Raw genomic sequence first — 11,094 nt, 5'->3', positions numbered from 1 at the left:
TTAACCCAAAGTTTTACCCCAACTTATTTAAAAACTCACTCACTTTTCAAAACATCAATAGACCCATTATATCACATCCCACTTATTTTTAAACTCAAATGTACAATACACTCATTATTATTTATCCAATAACTTGAAAAATCATAAACTACCCTTCATCCCCAAACTGATCTCTCCCTCTCTCCTCCTCCAACTGAGCCCAGAGCTCTCTTGTTCCTTCCTATTCTCCTTCAACCACTACCACCAACCTCCTCCTCTCCCCTCCCTTCACTTCTCCTCCTCCCTCAAGCTCATCAATCTTTGTATCCACCGCCCCCTATCTCCCCTCGCCGCCACATCACCCACCACCGTCGACCTTGAAGTAGATGAATAGCCCACCAATGATTTCGATATTGACTCCCTGTAGTATGTTGACGTGGAGACAAGGACCCGAAGTACTTGTCGTTGGCGCCAGTTGATAATCATATTTTATTATAATTTTATACCCTCATTATCTATTTTTTATGAATAAATATACCACTAATCATTATTTTTATCTTTTAATTGTAGGTTAATGAAGAATAAATCTCAAACTCTCATCTCTCAACAAAGGCCCCTTGATTTAACACCAAAGCCCAAAGTCAAAAGCAAAAGAATGAAGCCCATGAAGCCAAATAATTTCTTTTAATATTTAATGAAGCATTAAAGCCCAAAATGTCAAGAAAATGTCCAAAAGTCTAAGCCCAAAAGCCCAAGAAAAATAAATATACCATCAAGGAACAAATAAAGAAGTTTTGTGAAAAAGGAAACAAATCATACAATCTGGATATCTCGGTAATATTTGGTATTTTGGTCATATCTCTCTCATATCAACTCGGAATTGGCTGAATAAACATTCTCTGGAAAGCTAAGAACGAGATCTATAACTTTTGTATTTATGACATCTCTGAAATCGGAATATATCATGGACAAATATTCGTACAAAGAAGCACGATCTGAATTTCTGTAATGGAGAAGTAATTATGAGAAGAATTTGAAGGTTAATGAAGAATAAAGCTTAAGATCTCTTCTTTCAGCAAAAGCCCATTGAATTAGTAAAGAAAACAAGCAAAAGGCCCAAGAATTCAAGCCCAAAAGCTCAAAGGCTAAAAATGATTCCTTAGGGCTTAAGTCTTCATCCAAGGGCTCTCATTCATTGTTGTTTACTATAAATAGGGGTAGAGAGTGAGGGGTTTGTAGGCGTATAAAACTGCCTGAAGGTCCCTTAACACAGCTCGGCGCGGTGATTCGACAAACCAACGAACCATCGAGCGATATATCCAAGCATGGTCGTTAGACCACAACACTGAAGCCAAGTGAGACGCGACGAAGCGGATTAACGAGGTGACGAGGTTAACGAACCGCACTCAAACAACGGAATACATCCAATCGCGTGTCCAATCAAGCTAACGGGTCGATGAATCAATGAGTCATCCAACCATAGAGTCCACCACATCAAACAAGATCGGGAACAGACTCGAACGAATCAAGATCAAATCAAGATCGAATCTGGATTCAAACTCGAACACCGAAGCGGATTTACTGCCAAATTAGGATCTGGACTGTCAAATCAGAGTCCAGATCAACAATGAAGTTCGGATAAACTGCGAAACCGGAAAACGGGCGCAAAACCAAACACCTGGAGGGCTCGGCCGAAACCGAGCCACCTCTAGGTGGCTCGGTGGCCGAGCCATCACTTNGGCTTGGTGAGCCACCAAGGTGGCTCGGTAGCCGAGCCACCTAGGTGGCCGGCCGAGCCACCTAGGTGGTCGGCCGAGCCACCTTGGCCGAGCCACCCAGATCTGGGCCCAGATCTGAGCCCAGATCTGGATTGAGATGCCTATAAATAGAGAAGGAGGGCTTATTTTTTAGGGGTTGGAATTTTGAGAGGTTGAAGGCTAAAGAGAGGAGAACTTTTGAGGGGAAACTCTGCTGGATTGAGAGCTAAACTTCAGAGCTTTGGAGCTTTGAAGACTCAGACTTTTTAGATCTGGTTCTTGGCGATCATCCACGCCAAATAAGGCAGGAGTTCGAGAGAGATCAGATCTGAGATCTACACGGTCATCCTCCGGATCAAAACTTGGTTTTTGATCCCGAGAAGAGTATCGATTTCGCTTGGTCGATTTTGATTACTTAGGGCTATTATTTCCTTAGTGAAATAATCCCCTCGGCTGTTATTTCCTTCGTAAAATAACACCCGTCATACCGTGTAGATCCGACCGGATCAAGATCGTGTGGTGGTCCACGGATTAACCCCGGCGCAGGCAAAGAACCCACACAAGCAAGAGACCGCAAAACAGGATCTTGTGATTTGTTCCAAAAAAGGAAAGTTGCAATCTTTTAAGATTTTCTTTTTCTTTGATTTTGTTGTAACCGGATCTTTTGTAACTGATAAACTGTTGCTCAAGAAAACAATGACATCAATGAAAACAATTTTTCCCGCGAACAATCTGGCGATCACAGTGGGAGCCGCCGATCTCGCTGCCGAGATCATTGCGAGTATGAATTCGACCAACAAAAGTTCGAGGAGTATCTGTCATCCTCATCCGGATCCACCTCCCCCCTCAAGTCCAAGAAGTTCTCTTCCAGGAGAAAAGTCCGTTGGTACGAAGAAGTGCAGAGTACCAACGAAGATCTCACCCCAATTGATGCCGAAGTTGTATCGGGTGAAGCTCCACCGACCTTCAACCAGGTCAAATCTGTTATCGCCAATGCCTCCGCCGCTGAGGGCGTAGTAACTCTCTCAAAAAGAGCCCGCCAGAAGCGACGTCAACGCCTGGCGCAGCAATTCGCGAAGGCAATGGAGTCCACTGACGGAATCCGCTATAACGCGGATCTGAAGAGCAGGAGAGGCAAACAGCCTCAACAAACAATGAATGGCAGCTCCTCCAAGCCGCCAACGAATGAATGGATCCGTGTCAGACGGAATCGTTCAACACTTGATGAGCGCATTCACAAGCGCCGCGCACTGTCAGCGCAAGCACGGGCTCAAGTCCAAGAAGCCCGCAAAAGACTACAGAAGGAAGTGGCTAAAAAGCCGCCACCAACCCGCCAAGTATGGAGGTCAAAGTCTGAAGCGGCGATTCAGGCTAAAGAGCAACATTTGCAGCCTTTAGCAAAAGTTCAACATCCGGCGAACCATCCTAAATCGCCGATAATTCCCATAGCTGCTCCGGGAGATCCCGTAGGACCATCCTGAAGAAGGAGGTCAGTTTTGGAGCACCTCGGTCCACTTCCCGATGAGCGATGCAAAGCTCCAGTTCAAGAATGTTTGGGCCCGATAAAGAAGCCCCGAACGACTCAACATGCTGGGAGTCGCCGCCACCCTCAACATGACAAAGAGAGCAGGGCAGCTAAGCGCACCAATTTGCGCATTGAAGTCCAGGAGCCAGCTGAGAATTCATGCCCACAAAGGCATGTTTCGAGGCGCGTGACTCTTGAAAGCCCAAGGAAGGCAGTTCGCCCTCAGAAGGAAACATTGTCGTCTGATGACAATAGCGTTATACCTGAGAAGTCGTGCCAACACACGATAGATTACTCCGACCTTCAAACCGACGAGTTGTACTATCATGGTGGGGGTACAAGTAAAACCAGGAAAAGGAGTCCTCGAGAACTAGAAACTCAATGCCCCTGTTCCAAACTCATTCGGACAGTATTATCTGAGTGCAACTGCATCAAGACAGTCCCCGAAAGAATTTCGGTTTTCGAAAGGCTCAGTACCAAAATGCCAAAACCAAGGCCTAGGCGTTTCCGACAAAGAAGAACGGTAGTTGAAGATGGAGGATTTCCGAGGGTCACCACTAATATGACCAGCAAAGGGACATCGACACAGGATAATCCCGAGTCGATTCTGGAAGCACCCCGGCGTGTAACCCGTCTGCAGTCTGGAGCCATCATACGAGGAACTTATGGTAGGATTCAGACAAGATTACCTTCAGAAGATGAAGAATCAGATGTCTGCTCTGCGGTCGCATCAGATAATACAGTATCCAGTGAAGGACAACCCCGCGAGTCACTTATGATAAGCGTGGAACAAGTGGCCAAGATGCTCGAAGAAGCCATGGCTAAACAACAGGAGAGCTTCAGGTTAGAAATGCAGATGGCCATACAGAATATGAGAAAAATACATGACCAACAAATCCAAGCGCTGACAAACCAGCAAGGCGAACCAAGTAATCATAACCAGGTCAATCAAGAAGATGAGGACACAGGTGCAGATGAAGCTCATAATGCCAATAATTCTCCCGTTAATGCAGGGGGTGGTATCGAGAATGCTAGTCATAACGCTACACTTCCACCTCAGAATTGTACTAACGAAAATACAGGTGAAAGTTTGAAGATTAAAAACCTCGAGAGCAAAATCAATACGTTGATTTTCGCTCAAGAGATGAAAAAGACGGGCATTCCTTGTCCATACCCAAGAGAATGTGAATCAATCCCGTATCCTGCGAAGTTCAATCTAATTAACTTCACGCCGTTTGATGGGGAGGGTTCACCCACTCAACATTTGATTTGCTTCAAATCATACCTAGGGGTTATCTCTGGTAATGAGCCTCTGATGGTACGGTCCTTCGTTGGCACTCTTCGTGGAGCCGCCTTCGATTGGTATCGTCGCCTCAAGCTAGCAAATGTGAATAGCTGGGACGACATGGAGACTAAATTCCTCACCGACTTCTTCGACGATGACACCGAGATATCCATCAGGTCGTTGCTTGACGAGAAACAGAAAGACGGAGAATTAGTTGATACCTTCGTCAAAAGGTTCCGGAACAAGGCGATGAACTATCGGGACCCGATCACTAAGGAGTTCATTCTCCAGACTTACCACAACAACCTCGCATTGGACGTGTTGGAAGCAATGGGGACAGCACCGTCCAAAACATGGAAGGATTTGAAGGTCCGAGGAGAGCAAGCCGATCGATTCCTCAAAAGGAAGAAGGCCGAGAGGAGCCAACCGATGGCTAATCCTCTGAACTCGAACTTCGCCTCCCGTGGTAGGGGCAAGGCACCTACAGCGGCTGTTGATCAAACATCGCAATAGCAGCCCCGGAGATAGCAGAAGACTTCGGATCAGAGGCTCTAAAAAGAGTACTCATTCAAGGACGAAGACGTTCCAGCCATCTTCGAGACCCTTCTCGAAAGCAACAAGATCAAGCTGCCACCCATCACAAATCAGGAGGAAGTTGACAATACTACGGATCCGAAGTACTACGCGTACCACAGGAGAATCCTTCATCCCACCAATGCGTGCTTTACTTTAAAGAACATCATCCAAACCTTGGTTAAAGCCGGTGTTATAATGCTAGGGTAAGCCAATTGAGAATGGCAAGACTCCGATAAGTATAAGAGTATAAACTGCTTCTCAATCCTCCGACCGGTATAAGAGGTTAAACTGCTCCCTGATACTCCAACATGTATATGAGTCTAAACTGTTTCATTTCTTTCATGGGAAGTTCCTGGAGAATTTTTATATGTAATATTCTTAAGGATAACCCGGTCATGTAACTGAGTACAATGTCAGACCCAGTTCCACAAGGAAGCTGGGGGTGGTTTATTCATGTATCGGGAAGTTCCCGAAAGAATACCACGGGTGATATTATTAGGGATAACCCAATCACTATAAAAGTGATAAGTAAAACATCCACATTTAAACTCTAAATGTCGGAAGGTTTTCCATTATTGTTATCAAATTCACTAATTCTCATGAGTTATCTTGTTGAGACGAGATTCGATCCTTTTGACAGATTAATCTTTCCTCACAAAAATCCCCCACTGATCAAGTCAATTGACGGTGGGTCCACTAAATTTTCTATCCGCTAATTCATGGCAATTTCCAAAGCTTGACATGTTAAGTCCTGATTACTTAACGTCAAAACCCTTCATCGAGTAGCCAGTACAAACCAATATTTCTACTGCTACTTGTATTCCACTCCCTTTGCTTTCAGGTCAAACCTATAAAAGTTAGGGCCACAACCAAAATCCCCTCTCGATTCCTTCAATGAACGAGAGGCCCATAAATTGAGCGATCAAACCTTCCTACAGTTAGGATCGTCTTAAACCTCCCATTCGGTCAAACCTTCCTACAGTTAGGACCAAAACTAAAATCCCCTCTCGATTCCTCCAATGAACGAGAGGTCCATTTTCAAATCGAGTGATCAAACATTTCTATAGTTAGGATCACCTCAAACTCCCGCTTGGTCAAACCTTCCTACAGTTAGGGCCAAAACCATAATTCACTCTCGATAAACGAGGAATTCACCTTTAATTCGGTAATCCAACCTTTCGACATTTAGGATTATCCGAATCTGTCCGATTCTCGGAGTGGAGATCCCACTTCTAGTTTCTTTTGCACTGGAAATAGAATATAAAATTCTTCCTTTTCAGAATCAAGGAATAGAATATAAAATTTTTCCTTCCTTGTATTCGGGTTCGCCTTCACCCTAAAAGATCCCACACCAACCTTTTTTAAGAATTTATCAATCTAGGATTCATCCTAGGAAGTTTATCCCGAATCCTAAGCAGGGATAAGCCTGCGCCTAACACGTGCTGTCGGTTTAGTCTTTCTCCGTAGAAAAAGACACCAGAGTTCGATTCTGGGGTATCCTATCCTGAAACCTAAACAGGGATAAGTCTGCGCCTAACCCGCGCTGTCGGTTATTTCTTAACCGTTAAAAAGAACACCCACCCACATATTCAAAATCCATGCCTTACACGCATGGGGAATTTCATCCTGAATCCTAAGAAAGGATATGCCGACGCATAACACGCGTCGCCGGTTTAGTCTTTCTCCATAGAAAAAGACACCAGAGTTCGATTCTGGGGTATCCTATCATGAAACCTAAACAGGGATAAGTCTGTGCCTAACCCGCGCTGTCGGTTAGTTCTTAACCGTTAAAAAGAACACCCGCCCACATATTCAACATTATGGCAGGTTGTTATTAATAACACCAAAATCCATGCCTTACACGAATGGGGAATTTCATCCTGAATCCTAAGAAAGGATATGCCGACACCTAACACGCGTCGTCGGTTTAGTCTTTTTCCGTGGAAGAAGACATCAGAGTTCGATTCTGGGGTATCCTATCCTGAAACCTAAGTAGGGATAAGTCAGCGTCTAATACACGTTGCCGGGTAGCCTATTCCCGTAACAATGACGAAGTCTACGTATTCGAAGTCGTAGCAGCGAGTCTAAGGGAGTTCATTCCGTTAGCACAACGTCACATGCAAAATGGATTTAGACAATCCGCATGCTAGCCCGACTCAAACGGTAGTCGGTAAAGGCTAATCAAATCAGTTGAAGGCTAGGGGTTAGCCAAAAATCCCGAAGTCAATGCCTAACACGCGTTGTCGGGTAGCCTATTCCCGTAACAAATGGTAAAGCCTATGTATTCGACATCATAGCACAAAGTCTCAGAGAATTCACTCTCTTAGCACAACGTTACATGCGCATGCTAGCCCGACTCAAACGGTAGTCGGTAAAGGCTTATCAAACCCGTTGATGGCTGAGAATTCGCCAAAAATTCTATAAATGCGAGTCATTAACGCATCAACTTTATGAGTTGGTCTCGTGACTTGGGCATCTAACAACTTCGGGATAATATCCATATATGCAGACGGAACAACTGTAATAGTTGGTCCTGCAGCCCCAAATTTGAGATCGCCACGCTCCAATTCCTTAAGAGCTTAAACTGTGTAGACTCTAGCAGATGTACGAGTATAAACTGTGTTAAAATGCCGGACAACGCGTTGCAAATGAAGACTCAACGCCAACAATCGATGGTCAGTTCCGTGTTGAAATAACAAACACAAGCTAAAGATCAGAAAATCAGGAATTGACTTCAAGTTCAAAATTCTGACAATAGTCAGACAATAAATGCAGCACCGGAACCCTTGCAGACATTCGACAAAGCACCGAATAGCCTGGAGGATTGAAGGAATCAAGAATAGAAGCCATTCCAAAGTCCCGTTATACCGATTGAAGGTTGGGACAATCATATCCAAAGTGTTCCAGACTCTTCCATAAAGGAACGAGGCTGAAATACTTTAGAGGGGGTATCTGTAGGCGTATAAAACTGCCTGAAGGTCTCTTAACACAGCTCAGCGTGGTGATTCGACAAACCAACGAACTATCGAGCGATATATCCAAGCATGATCGTTAGACCACAACACTGAAGCCAAGTGAGACGCGACGAAGCGGATTAACGAGGCGACGAGGTTAACGAACCGCACGCAAACAACGGAATACATCCAATCGCGTGTCCAATCAAGCTAACGGGTCGATGAATCAACGAGTCATCCAACCGTAGAGTCCACCGCATCAAACAACATCGGGAGCGGACTCGAACGAATCAAGATCAAATCAAGATCGAATCCGGACTCAAACTCGAACACCGAAGCAGATTTACTGCCAAATCAGGATCTGGACTGTCAAATCAGAGTCCAGATCAACAATGAAGTTCGGATAAACCGCGAAACCGGAAAACGGACGCAAAACCAAACACCTGGAGGGCTCGGCCAAAACCGAGCCACCTCTAGGTGGCTGGGTGCCGGAGCCACCTAGGTGGCCGAGCCACCTTGGCCGAGTCACCCAGATCTGGGCCCAGATCTGAGCCCAGATCTGGATTGAGTTGCATATAAATAGAGAAGGAGGGCTTATTTTTGAGGGGTTGGACTTTTGAGAGGTTGAAGGCTAAAGAGAGGAGAACTTTTGAGGGGAAACTCTGCTGGATTGAGAGCTAAACTTCGGAGCTTTGAAGCTTTGAAGACTCAGACTTTTCAGATCTGGTTCTTGGCGATCATCCACGCCAAATAAGGCAGGAGTTCGAGAGAGATCAGATCTGAGATCTACATGGTCATCCTCCGGATCAAAACTTGGTTTTTGATCCCGAGAAGAGTATCGATTTCGCTTGGTCGATTTCGATTACTTAGGGCTATTATTTCCTTGGTGAAATAATCCCCTCGGCTGTTATTTCATTCGTGAAATAACACCCGTCATACCGTGTAGATCCGACCGGATCAAGATCGCGCGGTGGTCCACGGATTAACCCTAGCACAGGCAAAGAACCCACACAAGCAAGAGACCGCAAAACAGGATCTTGTAATTTGTTCCAAAAAAGGAAAGTTGCAATCTTTTAAGATTTTCTTATTCTTTGATTTTGTTGTAACCGGATCTTATAAAAAGATCGGATCTTTTGTAACCGATAAACTGTTGCTCATGTTGTAACCGGATCTTATAAAAAGATCGGATCTTTTGTAACCGATAAACTGTTGCTCAAGAAAACAATAACATCAATGAAAATAATTTTTCCCGCCTTTTGTAACCGATAAACTGTTGCTCAAGAAAACAATAACATCAATGAAAATAATTTTTCCCGCGAACAGGGTTGAGGGTGTGAAAATTTTTGTAACTCCTTTTGGAGAGGAGGGTTACTCTTAATTGAGAAGGCCTTCTAAATTTGTAACTTTTTGTTACAATTAATAATAATAATTTTTTTACCACTTTAAATATTTCTTCTCTTTGTTGGATGATGAAGATGGAGATGAAGAATTATTTAGAGGTTTGTATTTCTTTCCTTTTTCTCTTTTATTTCTCTTTTATTGCTTATTGTTTGCGTCAAAAGTTGGTCTTGCTGTGGAATTCATTATATCTTCGATCGATTATAATAAATTCAAAGGAATAGTCTTTTTATAAGACCTCTTTTACACAACAAAATGAAAATTACAACTCTTGAGAAATAAACGCAGGATCGTTGTTTGGATCGCTGCTTGCGTGGGATCTTTGCCTGTGCCGGGGGTACTTTGACTCGTGGATCACCAAATCACAGATTCTGATTGAACCGTGAGGGGTTTAATGATTCTTTCTTCGTTTATCGAAGTAAGAATTTGAAGCGAATATCTTATCCATGTAAGATGTTCACTCTTCCAAAGATCAAGTCTGAGCTTAGATCTCTAGGAATCGCTAGAAGCTTCTTGAGGATGTTTGTGAAGAAGGAAGACTCTCTCTCTTGCTCTAATTCACCAAAACTCAAGGCTCTCTGCTCTAATCTCTCTGGAAAATGCTCAGCCCCTGTCAATGATGGCTATAGGGGGGTATTTATAGCCTCCTTAGACGATAACTGAAGAAATAGCTGGTCAATAACTGTCTCTTTAGGCGCGGCAGCTGATGATGTCGCGGCTAAAGGGCCTTAGCCGCGGCACCATGGGCTGCCGCGCCTTAGCCGCGGTACCATTGGCTGTCGCGTCACAGTGCTGCCTGATGACGTGTATATTGTTCTTCTATGTTATCTTGAGTGGTGTTTGGATGTCTGTAAGCATTTTTTGACGCCTAGAGATACCCCCTCCAAAGTATTCCAGACTCATTATTTTATAGAGGAGCATGTGATACTTTGGATAAGATAGATTTTACTTACGATCCCTTCAATACTTGATTGAGTAGGTCATGTAGAAGAATCTGTAAAATGGCTTCGACTCTTGATTTCTTCATCTATTAGTCTATTCAGTTCTTTGTAGAATAGCTAATACTTCTCCGGCACTGCGTTTATCGCTCGACCGTTGTTGAGATCTTGAGTTGAAGTTGGTATTTCCAGATTGATGCTCGTTTGTCTCTCGAAAGTTCGTCAGGATATCCTTAAGAATATTCAGATTAATATTCTCCAGAAACTTCCTGTTGAGAGTAGGGAAACAGTTTAGACTCGTGTACCTATTGGAGTAACATGGTCTCTTTTTTGTTGGTAGAGATGAACCCAAAATCGGAGAGGAAGAATTTTATATTCTATCTCCTGGTCTCTTGTTTGTTGGTAGAGATGAACCCGAAATCGGAGAGGAAGAATTTTATATTCTATCTCCTGGTCTCTTGTTTGTTGGTAGAGATGAACCCGATGATGGAGAGGAAGAATTTTATATCCTATCTCCTGGTCTCTTGTTTGTTGGTAGAGATGAACCCGAAATCGGAGAGGAAGAATTTTGTATTCTATCTCCTGGTCTCTTGTTTGTTGGTAGAGATGAACCCGAAATCGGAGAGGAAGAATTTTATATTCTGTCTCCTGGTCTCTTGTTTGTTGGTAGAGATGAACCCGA

This window comes from Asparagus officinalis, chromosome 1, assembly GCF_001876935.1.
Source record: "Asparagus officinalis chromosome 1, Aspof.V1, whole genome shotgun sequence".
NCBI classification, from domain to species: Eukaryota; Viridiplantae; Streptophyta; class Magnoliopsida; order Asparagales; family Asparagaceae; genus Asparagus; species Asparagus officinalis.
Note: the sequence above shows the minus strand (reverse complement) of the source record.